Source organism: Lissotriton helveticus, chromosome 1_1 (assembly GCF_964261635.1).
Source record: "Lissotriton helveticus chromosome 1_1, aLisHel1.1, whole genome shotgun sequence".
Taxonomy (NCBI): Eukaryota; Metazoa; Chordata; class Amphibia; order Caudata; family Salamandridae; genus Lissotriton; species Lissotriton helveticus.
The window spans coordinates 1834643635-1834662173 of NC_136057.1; the positions used below are offsets into that span (position 1 = coordinate 1834643635).

General features: G+C 46.0%; 1 protein-coding gene across 3 annotated transcripts in view; it reads right to left on the reverse strand.

Annotated features, from left to right (window-relative positions):
- LOC144774994 (verrucotoxin subunit beta-like) overlaps positions 1 to 18539 on the reverse strand; it is a 247659-nt gene that overhangs the window by 107888 nt on the left and 121232 nt on the right. The window contains exon 4 of one of the 3 annotated variants that reach the window (XM_078659206.1): positions 9696 to 9938. The exons of the other annotated variants lie outside the window; for them this stretch is intronic. The gene's annotated coding sequence lies outside the window, so the exon portion shown is untranslated. Of the gene's footprint in view, positions 1 to 9695; positions 9939 to 18539 lie in introns of those variants that run through there. 3 annotated transcript variants of the gene reach the window in all.

Consider the following 18539-nt stretch of genomic DNA (forward strand, 5'->3'; position numbering starts at 1 on the left):
GGACTGACATCGCGTTGTCAGTCCTTTGCCGTCTGGAGCCCGAAGCACATCGCCGATTTATTCGTCTTAAAATTTGCCGAACCCGCGGCGGCTGCCGCTTGTGTTCGTGCTGTGAATCAACTATCTGCACACAAAGGCGCACCTCCCGACCTTAGTTACATCAGCATCCCTCATTCGTGCGCTTGCACATTAAACATCAAGGTAGCATCCTGATATTCCCAGAATAAGCGACAACGACCTCCCCAATCCTTGTCCTGAGGAGAACCCTTAGAACTACTCAACGGGTTCGAAACGCGTCGGCGTCCTGTTCCACCCAGATACTGAATTGTTAGGGCACAATAGGAATATAACTTATAACTTATACACAACTCTACATTGTTGCATAGTTTTGTGTCTTCCTATGTTGTGCATCATATGTTGAATTGCTTTATGTGTATCTAGTGGTGGTCATAACAAGTAGGCTAGTTTGTCATCTTAGCTGTCCACTTGTTTAATTGCATTCAGGATTGGTGCCTCTACAAAGGAATTTTTTTGAGGCATTCTACAGTTGTCTTCTGGCCACCACTCAATGACCGTGTGTGTGCCCCTGTTTGTACTCTGCCAGGCCCAACTAGCGACGACGCTACAGACACAAAACTGACGGAAATGAAATCGCAGGATAAACAATGGCTAAACGAATATTGGTAGAAACAGACAGTGGCAAATGCAGACAAATAAGTGGCAACACAGACAATGGCAGAACAAACCGTGGCAAAACAAACCGTGGCAACGAGACAGACAAGATGCAGAACAGAAAATAGCAGACCAAACAAAAGACAAACAGTGGCACAAACAAACAGTTAAATGGTAGAAGCAGACAAACCTGTGAGAGAGAGAGAGTGACATGAAGGAGAGGAGTGAGGCGAGGCCTCAAGATAAAGGGCCAGGTCCAAGAGTGCCTTGCTTGGAGAGAGATCCAAGCCATGGTACGTCCTAGGGTACTAGAACGGTCACCTGCTAAATGTGTGGTGTGTGCAGCGGCTGCCATTAAGTAGACTTTAGGAAAGGGGAGGATTCCAGGGGGTGGTGGTCAGGGCTGGGTGGTGTGCAGGATGTGGGAAGCAGGAGAGTGGGAAACAAGCGAGGATGACGCATGTGAAGGAGGTAGGAGCGGGTGGAGGGTTGAACAGAAACAGCGAGAAACAACACACAAGGTCAAAGAAGAAAGCCGAGAAAAGGTGACACAAATAAGGCAGGGAGAAAGGCACAAGAAAGAGAAGGAGATGACAGTGGAATTTACGAGGACAAAGAGAAGGGAACACAACAGATGGAAATGAAATGGCAGAGCCGACAATAACAGAACAAACAGTGGCATAAATAGACAGTGGCAGAACAGACAGTGGCAAAAAGAGACAATTAAGTGGCAATAAAGACAACGGCAGAACAAACAAGCAAAAATAGATGGCGGCAAAGACAGACAACTAGGTGGCAGAACAGACAATGGCAGAACGAACAAAAGACAAACAATGGCACAGATAAACAGTGCAATGGCAGGAGCAGAAAAGAGACAGCAACAGGGAGGAGAGGGGCGAGGTCTCAAGGTACGGGAGCTGGGTCCAAGACGCCCTTAACTGGATGAGGTTCAAGCTCAGCTAAGTCCTGGAGGTTTAGGAAAGTCACTAGTCCATTTAGAAAACTGAGTTTGCTTCACCCACAACCACAAGTAAACCGTACCCGCATATTTCATGAAGGTTTACTATTTCAGTCACATTTTCCATTAAAACAAGCTTTGACGCATGCCAATCATTTTGGCCTTTGCATGGTAAAAATAATTCTGGTGGACACTATCTGCTTGGAGAATCCTTACCTTTGAATATCCTTGGTACCAGTCTGGGTTCAAAAACTTCTGACATAAGTCTTCCAAGCCTCTATAGGGAGTTGGTTTCATCTCGAAAGTGGATCTGCCGTTATGTCACAGGAGCCATCAAGCTCCCAACCAGGGTGCTGATTGCTTTTTTTACATGGGGGTTTGAGGCACAAACAAGAAGAACGACTAATCAGTACAGGTGCAGCAGACAATTAACATACGTAATATGTAAAAAGTTTTTTCAGAACGGGTACACCAGAAGGGTTGCTGAGTAATATGCAGGTAGATAAAATTATCCTCCAGAAAGATGGTTGCCAAAAGTAAGTAGCTTTTTCTTCTGATGGATATTTCTACTTACAGATTACTCAACTTTAAACAGGTTAACAAGCAATACTCCCCTAGGAGTTGGGTCTGGAGGAAATTCAAACAAGGATATCTTGTAAGCAGGAGTGAGCGAAGGTGAGATGGGAAGCCCACCTCACTGCCATACATATGTCCACCACCTGCATTCCTCTAGTCAAGTCTGACATGGAAGACTTTGCCCAAGTGGAATGGGCTCAGATCCGTTTGTGGTTCTTCCTTTGCCAGCACATAGCAGATCATGGTGCCCAGCAAAATCCAGCGAGTAAGTGTTCTTATCTGTATCGCCTTGCCATTTGTGTTGCCAGTGTATCCAAGCAAGGGCTGGTCATCAGCTCTCTTTTTGCGCCAGATGTAAAAGCTCACCACACCCTTGGGGTCCAACCTGTGCAATGGGTCTCCCTAGTTGGTTGGATGGGTTGGGGGATAAAAGGTGGGCAAGCTGACAGATTGCCCAAGAAGGAATGGGGACACAATGTTCTGCAGGAAATCCACATGAGTTTGTAGGGCTTGTTTATCTGGAAAAAAGCATGTAAAATGAGGGCAGACAATCAAAGACTCTGGATTGCTAACTCAGCAAAATTCAAGCTCAAGCTGAGGCTTTAGCAACCAGAAATACCACACAACATAGTCATAAACATAAGAAGTCTCAACTTGCAATTATGCAGGGGTTCAAATGGAGTGCCCTTCAGACAGATAAGCACACAATTCAAGTCCCACTGCAGCACAATAAATGGGACTGACATGTTTCAACCCTTTCAAAAACCTCACTACCCCCAGTGACTTGAACAAGGAAGGTCGGTCTGGGAGACATGCAAAGGCTGATGTATCTTTTGATTATGGCAACTGCACAGCTTGCCACACCAAATATAAAGCAAATTGTAAAATATTCACCAGTGTTGCTTTTAAAGGCTCAATATGGTTACCTTACACCAGATTACAAACATTTTCCATCTCCTTGCATAGATCGAATTTAGTCAAGGGACAAAACTTAGGGGCATATTATCAAGCACGGCGTTAACATTATCGCCGCTTTAGAGGCAGAAAACTGCCACTAAGACAGCGATAATATGCCGTAGACAATTCCTATAGAAGCCCATGTTCACACCAGAACATGGGCTTCTGTGGGGATTCACAAGGCCATATTATCAAGTCCATTATCGCCGCTTTAGAGGCAGTTTTCTGCTGCTAAAGCGGCAATAATGTTAACGCCGTTTCTTGATAATATGCCCCTTAGAAAGTATCCTGTCAACAACCTCCAGTAAAAGTTGAAAAGTACTCAGATTGCCCACTCAATCTCCATGCCTGAATATGTGTGCTCTGAAGATTGGGTTGCAGAACCTACCCTCTGGTTTGGCATATTAGGCCCACTCTGAGCAGGAGACAAAAAAGAGCACACAGGGACAGATGCCGTAGGTCTTTGCATGACATTTTCCTGAGCCAAAGAAAATAACTTGGACCCGGTCCTGGTGAATTTTCCTCAGAACATGAGAATGAATCTGAAACATTCACCCAGACCTATGTTTATAAGGCTCAGATTTCTTTTAGATCCACTTGCAAGAGTTAAATATGGATAAAGTCTTCTAGGCCACAAGATCTTTAAATGTTGCTGAGTTTGCTATAGCTGCTCTGAATCGCTGGCACACATTAATTCTTTATAACTGTGCATACTCAACCTTCGTTGAAAACTTTTGCAACCATGCTTTGTCAGACTGGGCATTTGCACGGTTGAAAAAGCAATACCCATAAATGTATTGGGTATTGACTGCCAACTTAATTAGCGATTGGTTACATTTATAGACTTTGGGGCGTATTTATGAGAGGTTTGAGTCATGTGTGTACCACGCAAAGTGGTACATGCAAGCCATATTTTTTAAGACACGCAAAGCCACTTTGCTTGGCTTGAAAAATCTGGAGTAATACTTTGCAGCACAAATCTCTGCATTGCACTACTCTGTGCAAAGGTGGCGGTCCATAGGTGTTGCTGTGAGTGTTCCCATCTCTCGTGGTTTTTGATGCATTCCCTGATTACCATACCTGGTAAACCTGGGAATGCGCCAAAAAGATACACATCCCAGGAGAGGCGTTACAAGGAGAAATATGTTTATTTCTCCTCTTTCTATGTGTGCTGAATTTTGCAGGACACCTAGAAAGAAGAAAAAGGCTTGCAGGATTATTTTTGTGCAGGAAGGTGCCCTTTCCTGCCCAAAACAATCCTGCATACAACACAGGCACCCTTCCACTATGGTGCAAGGATGCCTGTGGTGGTGCTAGGCTTCCAAAACGGCGCCAGGACAAGGGGGAAGGACAGGAATGCACCGTCTTGGATAAATATGGCACATTCCTGCCAATTTCCCTGTGATGCAGCGCAGCGAAGCGCAGCAAGGTGACGTACTATACTGCCCTGTACCACAAAACTTGTCAATATACCTCTTAGCATTTAAGGAACTTGATAAATGTGACAGTTAATTGCACTCAGTCGATTGTCTGGGAATGAGCAGTGACCAAATACAAGGTACTTAAGCCTGTGTTCCAATCTTGACTTTGCCTTTTCTCAAACCACATATTAGTGAAACAAAGATCATTATGAGTTGTTAACTGGGGTTATGTATGACAATGATCTTTGCCCTATCAGTAATAATATGTTGAATTGTTTAGAACTGTTTAATTGTGTACACACACTAAGCAGAATGTCTGTCTGCTTGACAAAATGATTATTGTTGTCCATGCTCCATAACGCACCACACTTTATTTACCAAGGTGGGTAAAAAAGCACACATTCAAACCACCACATAACATTGGCCCGCTTACCTGAACAACCGGATCTCCTTCCTCTAGCCACACGGATACCTCCACCCCACAGGACTTCTCCTTGCACACATCCCACACACAGAAACTAACCGATGGTGGGCTTTCTCGTACATTGCTCCTAAAGCATGGAGCGACCTCCCTTACATCAGAGCCTCCTACTCGCTTCATGAGTTCCCCAAAAAGCTGGAGACTTGAGGTTTCCATTTACCCCTCCTCCCCTGTGTAGGGTAGACTAGGGCCCTCATTTACGGGATGTCGGCATAGGGCAGCGCAGTAAGTCACCTTGCTTTGCTGCCCTACACCAAAGTAAAAGGGCAGGAAAGCACTGTATTTAGGCAATACAGTGCATTCCTGTCCTTTCTACCTGAGCTGGCGTAGTTACGGCAGCCTAGCGCCAACGTAGGCACACTTGCACCATGGCGTAAGGGTGCCTCCATTGCATGCAGGATTGTTTTTGTGCAGGAAGGGGCACCTTCCTTCATAGAAACAATCCTGAGAGGTGCTTTCCTCTTTCTATGTGTGCTGCAGAATGCAAAGAGGAAAAAATTAGGCGAAATAAAGATATTTCTCCTTGTTATGCCTTACCTCGGGAGGAGTAAGGGTTTTGCGTTCCCTAAGGTTTACATGATTTTGTAAATCTGGGGCAATGTCAAAATCCATGGGTGTCGCGTGGAACACCCCCCACAATGCCCATGGAACTCTTCCCTTGCGCAGAGTAAAGAAAAACAGCGATTTATTAAACCATTCAAAGCCCCATGCAATATAGCTTTGTGTGGCTTCATAAATCCGACTTAGAGGCTTCCGTCATGCATGTACCACTTTGCATGGTGCAAACGTGATGCAAGCCTCTCATAAATATGCCCCTAAGTGTCTCCAGCACTCTAGGCTTGGCAGTTTCCCTCTTGTGGAAGGAATTTCTACAGTCAGCTGATAAACATTAAAACAGTCAACTGTAAGGCTAGAATGAGAAACTTTTTTAATCTGACAATTCCAACAAATGTTTGTTTACTCATGTTAAACAGTCCCAGAACATCAAGTCAAATGACAAACTATGCACATAATGCCTACACCTGTGCGCACATCAGAATAGTTGTACAAAAGATTTCGCTCATCTGCAATGCAAAACAATTCCTCTAGCATCAAACAACTGTGTACTTGATTTCTGATCAATTAATATATATCCCATTAAGGGGCATATTTACAAGCCCCTATCGCCATCACAACATCACTTTCAGTGGCCTTGTGATGGCGATAGGGCCCTCAACTTATTTACATGGAAGCCTTAAGACACCTAATGAGGCTTAACGATGCCTTGTAAATAAGGCACCCTTTCACACTGTATTTAGCGTGAAAGGGGAAGGCAATGGGTGTTGCAGTGGCCGTTTCACCGCATCACCCATTGATTTTGACGCTGCCTCATATTTACAAGAGCAGCATTAATAGGAGGCAGCTCCAAAATTAAGACCAGGGAAAACCTGGCTTTAAACAGGTAAAACTAGGAGAAATGCTTTATTTATCCTCGTTTTTGCTGTTTCCATGTCTGCTGCCTTGTGCAGCACACTAGAAACAGCAAATTGCCTACGATTGTTATGTGCAGGAAGGTCCCACTTCCTGCACATAAACAATAATTTAAAAAACATGCTGTTTGCAACTTCTATGTGTGCTGCATTAAGCAGCACACATAGAAGTTACAAAATGGCATTTCAGGATTGTTTATGTGCATGAAAGGGGACCCTTCCTGCACATAAACAATCTTCCCCTCAACACAGGCACCCTTGCCTATGGTGCAAGGATGCCAGCGGTAGCGCTAGGCAGATGAAGTTATCGTAAGCGCAGGGGGAAACACAGAGCTGCACCATACTCTTGTGAATATGGTGCAGCCCTGCGTTTCTAGGCTTAATGACACGCTCCGCCTCTTTATTTCTAAAAATGCCCCAAAGTGGTTTATTTCGCTGTAATATATCCGTAGTCATCCAGTAACCTACACACGTTCATTCTATCCATTTCCTCCCCCAGAAATGCTTGGGAAAAAACCACTTTGTAGTTCTAGCAATACTGTACGTTTTAAAGCACATTTTTTTGTGTGAGAAAAATATATAATGGCTTTTAGCTTCTGCAATATGTATTAGTTCAAGGTTAACCATAATTCTGCTTTCATGGTGCATCCTTTACAGTATTTTATTATAAACCACTTGCACTACATAGCACAGTAAGTTCATATACTGCATTTGAATTCTTAGCTTTAGATCTGTTTGCTTCTTATGATCATTGAAGAAGATTGTTAGCTCTTTCCTTGGAAATGTAGGGCAAAGGGACTACTTACTGGTACTCTTCAGTTTCAACTCATAAGTAATGCTTTTCGGAACAAAGAACAATTTTTTGGGGGACATGAACCCACAGTTATGGACACATTCATGTACACACGGATCAGACAGAGTATGAAAGCAGTTACCCAGACATTCCAGATGGAACCCGAAACGTTTACTCCGCTACATACCATACTGCAGCCGGAGGCCCCACACATATGATTTCCCCACTGTACAAACAGGTCAGAGATTACCCCCCCTCCCATCCCCTACGGGCGAGAGTAGAATGGGATTAAGATCTAGGGGAGCCTCTGTCGGACGAACTGTGGGAGATGAGTTGTGCACAGACGGAGGCGATTACTGGAAGCAGCAGATCAAGACTTATACAAGTTCCTACACTGATTATATCACACCCCAGCTAAATTGCACAGGTTTCAACTGAGCGCGGACGACAGGTGTGAACGTTGCGGAAGGGAGGGAGCAGATTTCATGCACTTGGCATGGAGGTGTCCGAGAGTGGACGCTTACTGGGAGACAGTATTTGAAGGGATATCCGCCATGATTGGAGAACAGATACCACGGACCCCACTGATTGGGCTCCTGGGCCTAACCCTGAATCTAAAGACCAAACATAAGAAATTCCTGGCTATGGGGTTCCTGCTTGCGAAAAGGAGGGTGGTGTGTCACTGGGGGAGAGGGTGTGCGCCCAAATTCAAGGAATGGGTACATGACTTGACCACTTGGCAGGAGCAACTACAAAACTATGCGGATCTGTAGCCAACGAAGTCCCGCCCTAAAGATATATGGGGGCCATTAGTCGCTTACCTCCTGGAGCAGAGTGCAAGAGATGAGGAGGGGCAGAGGGAGGGGAGGGACTGCCAAGCCAGGTCTTCCCTGAACCGGAAACAAGCATCCTGGGACCAGTTTTGGGCTAACAGCCCTCATCAGCCAGGCTAGCTTGAATCCAGTGGCAAAGTGAGCACGGGACCTACGCCTGGGCATACCCTGTCAACTTACGGCGAGCAAAGCAAACACGAGTGGAGTAGGGTAGACTAGTCTGAACTAACTGCATGGCACTAGCATTGATAATGGGGGAAGGTCGGAGCAGACTGTACTAAGAAATTATAGGGCGATGAAGTGAGCGGCAAGCTATAAGATGGAGTGGGAGCCTAACTGAAATGATCGCCTGACCGCACAGGGAGGTGGGAGAGCTGAACATTCACAAGATAATGTACTATGCCACATGTTGTTGTAATAATAAATATGCTGTAAATTATAGGGGGGGAGGGTTTACAGTGTTGGGGGGGGGGGAGTTAGAACTGTTGCCTTGAGTAGAATGGGATCCCAGATGGAGACTGCATTGATCAAAGGCATGTAGTGATGATCGTAATGCATATACCAATGTACCATGCAATGTTCAATAAAGGTTTTGAAAAAAAATAATAATAATAAGTAATGCCTTTTCCCTTTGACAATTCTATGCACTGAGGGCCAACTTTAACAAGGTTTTGCATCGCCCTTTCCCCGCCCAAAGCAACACAAAACATAGAATGAGATTTACCCTGCCATGCAAGGCCACCTTGCATGGCTCTGCATGGCTTGATACATCTGGAGTAACGGAAGGCAGAGCAAGTCACTGGCTTGTGTTACTCTGCCTGGGGAAAGCGTTCCCTGGCTGGAGCATGGGTGTCCCCACGCATCCACCCATGGATTTTAGCGCATTCCCAGATTTACAAAGGCGGATAAACCTGAGAATGCGCAAAAATGCAATGCCTTCCCAGGGGAGGAGCAATGAGGAGAAATGTCTTTATTTCTCCTTGTTGCTTCCTCTTTCTAAGCCTTGTGCATTCTGCAGCACACTTTGAGGAAAATGCGTTTGAGGATTGTCTTTGTGCAGGAAGGAGCCCCTTCCTACATAAAAACAGACCTTCGTACGACGCAGGTACCCTTGCACCACGGCTTAAGGGTCCCTGTGTTGGCGCAAGGCAGCATATTTGAGCCAGTGCAAGCAGAGGACAGGAATGCATCATATAATGTTAAATATGGCGCATTCCTGCCTTTACACCTTCATGCAGCGCAGAGCAGCAAGTTGTCTTGCTGTGTTGCCTTGTGTGAAAGCTTTATAAATTGGATTACAAGTATACACATAGTTTCAGAAGTGCTACGGAGATGTTGGATAATATTGAGTATATAACTCATATTTGATTGCTGAGAATAATCATTTCATATATTTATTTATAGCGCTTTATAGAGAAACAACTCATATATCTAAATACACTTAATGAAATAATCTTCAATATATAATGCAAAGGTTTAGTTTATCTGAATAAAAATAGGTTTTATTTATAACAATAAAGGTAAAAGGCACTGAATGTAAAGCAAACAATAAAAACACAATATAAACAGATAATAAAGATACAATATAAACATACAATACAATAGCTGATTGCAATTTTACAACAAAGCTCTGTGACCAGTCCAAGATGCAAGTGTGGCATTAAATTATAATGGTATACGTGCAACTTCAGCCATTCATGTCGACATTTCGGCCCTGCATGATTAATAATGGGACCATCATCAGGACAAAGTACAAAATTGCAGTGTTCTCCACATACCTACGAATGATTCAAAATAAACAATTTTTACCCCAAGTGCACACCAATTTTCTTTGCAGACATGTGAGCACATTATTGCATTCCACCAGCCTTAAAAGGATCAATCACAACTATTCAGGAAACCTGTCCAAACATGTAAAAGGGATGGAGGGAGTGGGATACAAAGAGAAAATCATAGTTCACTAGTGCATAAAAATGCATATACTTCAGTCAGCATACTAACTGAGTTCTTTAAGTGCTGACCCTAAACCAGCACAGGAAGAATATGTGTCTCCTATAAACCAGTTTATTATTATTATTATAAAATATTTATAAAGCACACAGCTTCCCACGTGCGGGCTTCAAGGCACTGGCAACAACACATTGAGGACATGTGAGAGGTTTTACTCTGCTTGAGTGAAAATATGAGTTTTCTGCTGATTCCTAAAGCTGAGTAGATCCCGGTCTGATCTTAGATTAAGAGGAAGAGTGTTCCACAGTTTTGAGACAAAGTAGCTCAAAGACCAGCCACGTGCTCTTGCTCTCCTGACTCTGGGAACGGTTAACAGAGAGATTTTTTTGACTCAAATCTCTAGAGACAGTGTAGGGATTGACAAGATGTTGCAGGACATGTGGCCCCAGAGAGTGCTTTACCCTATGGGCAATGTAGAGGGACCTAAATGCTACTCTCTCTTTTATTAGCAGTCAATGAAGTTGCCCAAAGGCTGCTCGTGCAGATTGTGTTTTAGAGGGTCTTGTCAATGATCTGGATGCGGCATTCTGGGCAACCTGCAGCTCTCTGATGACATATGATGGGATGACCAGATAGAGTGCATTGCTGTGTCCAGTCAGAAGAGTATCAATCTCTGGACCACTGTTCTCCGACACTCCATAGGCAGCCATTTGAGTGTCTACCAGAGAGACAGCAAAAGGCCAAAGCAAGTGCCCGACACCTTTTTAGGGCTCGCGCCCTGCGTTGCACTGCGCAGCAAGAGTCCTTTTGTCCGGGTTTTGCAAATGGACCTGGAAATTCCACACGCTCGTGCGTGTGATTTTCCATTTGCAGCCTGCTATTGGCCTTTAACTGCTTGCTGTTTTGTAAAGTAGACACCAATAGCCAAGAGGCGGGCGCATAGTTCCGCCCCTGGCCTATTGTTGTCTATTATACGCATTTCTGCCATATGCTTTCAATTATCGTGCCCAGACACGGGCGCGATAATTGAAAGCATATGGCAGAAATGCACGCGCACCACTCGTTTTTTTTTCTAGGCAGCATGTGAGCGCGCGCGGCGTGTTGCGCAAAGCAGGGCTCATAACCCCTGCCCGCTGCAGACACCAGCGAGTCGGCGGGGCACGCGGCTCCTTGGGGCTTGTAGTGGGAGCATGGTCCTTGCATAAACAAGAGGGCTTGGACGTCTACTGGAACATGCTCCCAACAGCTACAGAGTTGTAAATGCAAAGACTGGGAGCAAGAATAGAGAAAACAGTTCAAGAGGCAAGAGTGCATGGGGCTTACTGTGGGCTAGATCCGAAATGATCAATAAGTAATGCAGGGGACGGGCAGGAGGGGGCTCGGTGTGATCGCTTTAGTAATCAGAGCTAATAGCGAGCCCAGCCTGTGATAATACCATCGGGCAGCGGCTGCGATGAGGCAGAACTGCGTTTGTACTGCCTCTTCCACAGCCCAGCCAAGGAGAGAGACGCGGTCGCTGACGGCAGAGCCGAGACAAACCACAGATGTGTAGTGTATTTGCTGGGCATATAAAAGCAAAATATTGGTTGCATATTGTTTCAAACTAGAATTGACAGTTGAACTAAAGTCAATAAGATATATGATTTCTCGTTCCACTTCACTTTAAACATTGTTTACTCAGCTGTTTAATGTTACTAAATGTCTCAATTTACTTTATAGTTCTACATAGCTAATGTGCCACGCTGTGCAGCATCAGTGTCATGCTGGCTCTTAGCAAAACTGAAAAAAATATGTAAAAGTTTATACTGACTTTCAGCAGCAACTTGCACATATGTATATGCCATGCAGACCCTCAAATCTTAAGCCATTAAGCACATTGCCATGGACGGTGATTGCTCTGCAGTTTTGAGAATCGTTTTAATGTCATGAACCTTGCCAGCACAGAGGTGCCCTCTAAGGCAGTGTTCATTGACTTTACCATGAAATGCATAAAGTGTTCTGAAAGAGGAGTGCGAGAGAGTTGGCCTCGGTCACCTTGATAACTTGTATGAAGCCCCGTGTGTTTGTTTTCTTTTATATTTTTTCCGTTGCTGACATCTCCCTGCGCGTGCCTGCCTGGAGCAAGCACCTTTGCACCCTCTCTGCTTTGGTAAATAATGGCTGGTGTGATTATAAAATGCTGCGTGGGGTTTGGTCCAAAACCATTGTGCTTTTCTTTTAAACAAACAGGAGCTGGAAAATAGTTTTTAATCTCTTGGCGCTAAAAAACCTAGCTTAGCTTTAACATTTTGTTCAAGCGATATCTCTAACCACATTTTTGTTATGTAGACGGCCTGACACCTCTACTTTTTGTTATCTACACCTCCTTGGGGTGAAGTGTTTGGCCGAAGATCACATGGCTCAAGCAAGGGCTGGGATTGGAATTCGGGTCCCCCGGTGACACGATCGATAATTTAGCCGCTATCACATAAATGCCAACTCCCTAAGTCTCTCGCATTGCTTAAGTATAAACTGGTATAATGCAGTGATGGGAGTGCAACATTTCACTGGACATGGATGCTTTCCAGGACATTCTGGAAAATATTGCGCTTTGCCTCTCAGAATCCTAGACTGGAACAGGATTTATAGATATTGGTAACGGGGTGTGACGCAGAAAACATTAGCCAGGCATCGTGAGTTTAAGTAATTTTGTGTTCTGGGGTTTATGCTGGAGAAAACAAAGTATTCACTTGTTGTAATTCAAGCAGTCTCCTTTGTGTACTCCTTGCCCTGGGTGTGTGCTTCTATCCTTCCTCCTGCATGTTGCCTTCCCATCTGTGCGGTTCTCCCTCCTTGGCCCCCAGTTCAGGAGTGTCAACGCCCGCTCTTTATCAGCTACAGCGTGGATGGCGTCCTCGATGGGCCTCGGCAGACAAAAGCTCATAATTAATGTGAGGGGATGTAAGGATGGATGGTGCGAGTGAAAGGATAGGTGAGTGAAAGGGAAGAAGAGTGGATGGAAGAGTGAAAGGGTGAATGGTTGGATGTGTCAAATACTGGATGTGTGAAATTATGAATGTAAGAATGGAAGAGTGAAACTGAGTGTAGATGAATGTATGGCTGGATAATGGGTAGACAGATGGGTGAGTGAAAGGGTGGATGGATAGATGAGTGAAAGGGGTATGTATGGGTTAGTGAAAGGGGTGTGGATGGGTGAGTGAAATGATGGCTGGATGAGTGAAAGGGTAAATAGATGGTTATGTGATTAAACAGTTGATGGGTGAGTGAAAGGTTGGATGGATAGATGCAGGGTTTAATGAGTGACAGGATGGATGTAAGGATAAATGGGTGAAAGGGAAGAATTGTAGATGGATGAGTAGTGAAAGGGTGAATGGATGAGTGGTAGGATGGGCTGAAGAGTGGATGGGTGTACAAGAGCTTCCATTTGCAAGCCCGCCTGCGCTAACATATTTTTTTTTTTACTTTGTTTATTGAAGAAGTGTTGATGAAGCACATAATATGTTCACAGTGCACCATTACAATAGCATTGCTTCGAACAGAAAACATAACAATTCTGCTCCATGTAACAACCTTTAGCCGCATACAAACAGATGAAACTCAGTGATTGGTTACCTTACCACGCACACTAATCATGTTTGCTGATGTTGTCACATGCTGAACAAGTCCGAGCTTTACACAGTAGTACAGGGTCATTAGCGCGACAGGCAGTCATTCCGAGGCTTGCTCAGTTTGCGCCCACAAGTATTCCCTGAAGGGGACCCAAATATCCTTAGGTCTGGATGACATCGGCAATTCTTCTGCTTATAGTTCTAGTTGTTCCTGGCAATATGCCATATCTTTGGGCCACAGATTCACATTCGGTTTCAGTCGACTATCCCATGTAAACAGTATACGCCTTTTAGCTAGTAGTAAAGCCACTTGCACAAATCGACCCACTAACGATCTGCATTGGGGGGCTTGGTTTAATAAGCACTCTAGGGGCGTACATTGCAGCGCTTGACCTGTCATCCTATGAATTAGAGCAATGACTTGTTCCCAGTACCTGAATACCGCGCCACACTGCCACGCCAGATGCAAAAAGTCAGCCTCATCACGCCCACACCTCCTACAGCAGGCCGATTCATGCAGACCCAAACTATGCAATTTTTGGGGGGAGTAATATACCTGATGTATGAATTTAACGTGTATGATGCATAGGTTGTTGTTCGAAGTTAGCCGCCCAGTCAGCGTGCATATCTGTTCCCATACTTTATCTGTAATCGGGGGTGTCAATATCGCATTCCAGCGGGCCAAGCTCTTATCATGCCCTTCATCTGTGTCCCCTTGTATTACCTTGTACAGTTTTGTTATCAGCTTTTTCTTGCTTGGAGCTACTATCACCGTCTGTAATGCCTGAGACACTCGTGGTTCGTCAGGGAAAGTAGTATAATGAGCCTTCATCGCCTGACGCAGTCGAAAGCAAGTGTATTGAAAGAGAGGCGTAGGATGTTATATGTAACCTAGGTCCTGATCAGTTACATATTTCCCATCCGTGTATAGGTCACCCACTAGTGTTATTCCCACCTCTCGGAGTGTCAGCATCGGCCCGTGTTCCTGGGCTACCGAAATGGCGGTATGTCCCTGTATCGGCATATCAGGCGCATACAATGGAAGACTATTAGTCCTCTTCCCAATGTCCTGCCACGCCCTCACCATGATGTCTATGGTGTTGATCTCATTTTTGAAAATTTGTTTTATTGTTTTCAATCCAAACATTGGCATTAATATCAAAATACGCAGTTATACATTACAATTAGGCTATATAATATACTTATTACTTCATTAGGTCTCGGTGTGACTTGGCTGGCAGTAAGAAAAACATTGTACAATTCCCTTGACATGTGTCCTTCACAGATCCCCGACTTCATCATCAGTATCGTCCTCATCTATATCCGATATCGGCTCACAGATGTCACCCCGATATGTGTTCCATGCCGCCCAAATCTTAGTCCATTTCTAGGGGCACTTACGGTTTATATAAACTGTACTCTCAGTCAACATAATGACGTCTATGTCTCCACACCAGGCCGTCAGTGTTGGTACACCTACGGCTCCCCATTTCGGCGCTATGTTTTGTTTTGCGACTATGAGACCCAGCGTAACCCATGTTTGCCCATGTCTCGTGAGGTCATTGGGTTCCCACACATTTAGGAGGCATTTACGCGGCTCTGGTAGAAGCGAAACTCCCATCGCCTGTGATATTGTACGCAGTATCTGCCTCCAATATTTGACTATCTGTGGGCAGTCCCATATTGTGTGGAAGAATGATCCCTCCTCCCCACACCCCCGAAGACAATAGGGGTGTTGTGCCCTGCCCATTTGGAATAGCGTGCTCCTAGTGTTGTATGTGCGGTGGAGTATTTTGAGTTGTATGAGACGGAACCGTGAGGGTATGCGTATCTCCTTGGGTGAAGCCAAGGCCTCCTGCCATTCCGTGTCGTCCATGTCTCCCACGTCAACTGCCCATTTCTCTCTTAATGTAACCGTGGGGTCAGGTAGGTTGTTGATCAGTTTGCAATAAGTGAGGGATGTAGCGCGCTTTGGCATGTACTCCGTAAGCAACCTATCTTCCAGAGGGGAAGATTCAGGGACCTCCGTGTCCAGTGGCAGTGCCGCCAGTAGTGCATGTCTTATCTGTGAATGTCGAAAAGCCTCACTGAGGGCCAGATCATACTGCAGCCGAAGTTGGGCAAACGGCAGTACATTCCCCTTATCCCACAAGTCCCCCACCGTGGAAATACCTTTATTGTCCCACTGTTCAAAGCCCTCGCTCTTTCTTGAAAATCCTAGTTGCTTTGTGTCCCAAAGTGGGGTAAGTCGTGTAATCACACCCTTCCATCCCAGCCGTGCCTGTGCTGTGTGCCATATCATCGCTGTATGTTTAGTGGGTCCCATCAGTTTTATGGCTTGGCCTCTATTATACAAAGCCGCAAGCATGCATTCCGTTCCCAACTGTGCCCTGTCCGCCCTGTACGCCGGGCCTGCCTGTGAAGCATGGATCCACTGGTTGATGACCTTGAGATGAGCAGCCCAGTAGTATATTAGTACATTGGGGAGCGCTGTGCCTCCGTCGTACCATCCTCGGTGCATTTTCGCTTGGGCTATGCGCGCTGGCCTACTGCCCCACAACAGTGTGGATACCTGTGCAGCTATTTGTTTGAAATATTTTAACGGGACGGGGAATGGTGTATTTTCAAGGGCGTATAAAAACCTAGGCAAGGCCATCATCTTAAATAAGGCTGCTTTTCCCAGTAATGTCAGAGGTAGCGAGTCCCAATGCGTCACATCCCGTTTCAAGCGTTCTAGAGGGGGCACCAAATTCTCAGAATAGAAAGTCGCCGGGTCTGAAGTAATGTGAAGACCTAGGTACTTGAATGTGCCCTGCGAAATTACCAGGGGACAGGTGACAGGGAGCCGTGGCGGAGGGCCCCTCAGCACGTATAGGATCGACTTAGCCCAATTGACCGTGTACCCTGATAGCTTTCCGAACTCATCACATATCTCAAGGAGCACTGGAATGGAGTACTCAGGGTCTGTCAGGTATACCAAAATGTCATCGGCATATAGGGAAATACGGTCTTCCCATCCCTCCGTCCACTGAATACCTCGTAGTAGTGGGTGCCCTCTAATCCAGGTAGCGAGAGGTTCTAATACTAGCGCAAAAAGGAGTGGCGACAGGGGGCAACCTTGGCGCATCCCCCTTGCTAGGTGCATAGTGTCCGATAAGTGGTCATTGACCGTCACATGTGCCAGAGGATTGGCGTAGAGGAGGCGGACCCACGCACAAAACTTAGGGCCAAATCCCAAGTGGGAGAGTACTGCAAAAAGGTAGTTCCATTCCACCATGTCGAATGCCATACTCGCATCCAGGGAGATGACAACCGCCGACCCAGATAAGGCTGGCGCCTTTGCCAGTGCCCCATACAGGCGTCTGAGGTTGAGCGCGGTGTTTCTATTCGGCATGAAGCCAGATTGGTCCGGATGGATTAAATGAGGGAGGTGCGCCAACAATCTGGTCGGCAGCGCCTTGGCAAGAATCTTGGCCTCAGCATTAAGCAAGGATATCGGGCGATAGGAGGCGCATTCACACGGTGGTTTACCTGGTTTCGGGATTGCCACTATTGTTGCCAGTCGCTGGTCAGGCGGTAGCTCGCCTCTTTCCAGGCTGTCGGTATACATTTTCAATACGTTCGGACTAATGGTGTCTGCCAGTTGTTTATATAGTTCTATTGGGATCCAGTTGGGTCCCAACGCCTTACCCGACTGTAGCGAGTTGATAGAGGCGCTTAATTCCTCCACTGTGAGTTCTGCATCGAGTTCTAAAGAGTCCTCCCGCGTGAGCCTGTGCATCTCAATGTCTTTTATGGATGCCGCAACCGCAGCCTCCGATACGTCCGACGTTGACGTGTAAACATCCCGGAAATAGTCAGCCAATGCAAGCACTATGGCACGTGGGTCCGCTGTGAGCTGTACCCCCATCGGTCGCAGCTGCACTACTGTCCTCGTGCCCCGCTCTCGCCTATCCAGCCAGGCCAGGAGTCTCCCCTCTTTGTCCCCCACATCATACACCCTATGTCTGGAAGCCGTGAGGTTGGATACTGTCTCCTGTTGTAAATGGGCTCTGTATGTTGCTGTTTGAGGTGCAGAGCATGTTCCAACTCAGCAGAGCATGTTCCAACTCAGGCGTGGGTTCCGCCGAGTGGTGAGCTTCCGCCGAGTGTAGGTCTAACTCTAGTGTAGCTAGGTCTTTCTGTTTTTCCCGTGTGTGCCCCGTGATGGAGACTATCGCCTGTCCCCTAATGACCGCCCCTCCCACAAGATCGAGGGAGAGTCAACAGACGTTGCGTTTTCCGCAAAGAAGTGTTTCGTGGCCTCTGGGTTTAATCACCACGCCAGTCACGTTTTGTAAAGTCGTTACCGGTGCCATGAAATAGTCTATGCGGGAGAGACTGTTATGGGCGTTGGAGTGAAATGTATATTGCCGTGTCGTGCGGCAGGCATGCCTCCATACATCTGCCAGACCTAGCGCGTCTATGAAACTATGTAGGCGAGAAACCCCACCCGTCTGTGCCCTTTCTGGGTATCTGTCCAGGTTCGCATCCATTGTTGCATTAAAATCCCCCCCAAGAAGCAGATCTCCCTCCGGCAACGACAATAAAAATTCACTAAGAGCTGGGAGCGCCACTGCGTGAAGCGCCGGGGGCACGTATATGGATACCACATTAATGATCTTACCCTACCATTGGCCCTGCAGTGCTGCAAATCTACCCTGGTCATCTTTTTTGGCTTGGAGTACTATGAAGGAGGAGTTTTTGCGCACCAGGATACCCGTCCACCTCGAACCTGTGGAGAATTCTGAATGCACCACCATCTTGTATCCCCATCTTTCC